Below are 1721 nucleotides of genomic sequence, written 5' to 3' on the forward strand. Positions count from 1 at the left end.
TGCTATGCATGTTTGGGAGAGCTGAGTCAGTCTAGAGCAACTCCTCTGTCTGCTTTAGACTCCTGCAAGCCCCAGTAAAAGGCTTCCTCCTCAGGAGGACCTTTCCTGATGTAAAGCTAACCCTTGCCTCACCACCAACAGCACCCACTTATCCCTAAAGGTATCATTTTCTACCTGCCTTATTGTTATTGGCATTAAGAGGAATCATAGAGGAAACAGTGTTTACTTCTGGGAATTTCCAAGAGCACAGCAAATACTTATTGAAATGAATGAATAAATGACTGGTGTCAGACCTGTCACTATGGATGATACTCCTTCTAAATTTAAGCACAAAGAGTTTTCACATTAATTCACCATTTTTGTTCATAGTTTGTCTCATTACTAGATTTTGCCTTACTTAAAAGGTTCTCTCTAAAACTAGGAAAGAACATAAGGAGGAGAATATAAAGAGTGAAGGAAGAGTGAAGAGTGTTTATTTGTTCCACGGAAAAGAAACAAATATAACAAACAATTCACCCAACTAAAACCTAAATTCATTTAAAAAGGTGCTAAGGAAAATAAAATATTTAGTGCATTTATGGGATTTAAAGCTACTATAAACAAATAAAATGTGATTTAAAACAAAAGTATGCTTTATAGAAGTCTCAGAATTCTTTTTACAATCATCCTAAATCATACTTCACTTATGGGAGGCGTGGTTTGTTTTTCAGAGTGATTTTCTCTAGAATGTCTGAACTCTGTGATTTGTATGAAAGAGACAAGCCCTTCCAGCTGTTCAAAATTAGCTTCGTCCCTAGTCTAGTGAGACCATCCATGAAAGACCTGTTATTGGCAATTTGTTATCTCTGCGCTTTTTAAATTAAATATCACTTCAGTTCATTCCAAGAAGGGATCAAACCACTTAACTGAGCATGGAAAAGAGAGGAAGTGTCACTACTACTCTTAATCAAATTCTTTCCCTTCTTTTATTCTTTTTCATTCTTAGCCTCGGTTGTCTAAATTCATCTTCCAGAATAAATAGTCACTGGCCATGTATTCAAGCTGGAGTCCCCACAATGGGGTCCACTATTCTGTTATTTTATAGATGTATTAGGTATCCATCAAATTATGAGCTACGAACTGACCTACATGTTTTAACACATCTTATTTTGCTTACAACAGACTTGCAGAGTAAATGTTGTGTCCTGATTTCATAGTGTAGGAGGAAAGTTCTGAAATTTCGACAATCTTTATAACAGAGTAGCTGTAAAAACAAGATTCCTGAAACTTAGCTTAAACCACTAAATCAGATATTGGGGGGATATACAGGAATCTAATAAATCAGAAATGCTGCATTTTAACTAATGTTCCTAGATGGTTATTACTATTACCTTTCAACAGGAAATTTTTTAAAACTATACAAAAGTAGATGGAATAGTTACTCAATCCCCAGTTTTAATAGTTGTCGAACAGAATTGTGGGTGTCTTTTCAGTTGTTCAGACTTTACTGTGTGATGAGGTCATTCTATGTCCATTGAATAAAACATTCAGGTGATTCTTTAAAAGTACTAAAATCTGAGAATCAAGTGAGGGATAGTGACTTTCTCATTTTTGCTTCTCTACAGAGCAACAGAACTAAAAACCAAATTCAAAATATATAGCCTCACAGGGGGTTGCTTTCCATTAAACCATCGCTGTATCCATTGTGTTAATTTATTTTTACTGAATTCCTTGGTATTATA

This window comes from Callospermophilus lateralis, chromosome 7 (assembly GCF_048772815.1).
Source record: "Callospermophilus lateralis isolate mCalLat2 chromosome 7, mCalLat2.hap1, whole genome shotgun sequence".
In the NCBI taxonomy this organism is placed as follows: Eukaryota; Metazoa; Chordata; class Mammalia; order Rodentia; family Sciuridae; genus Callospermophilus; species Callospermophilus lateralis.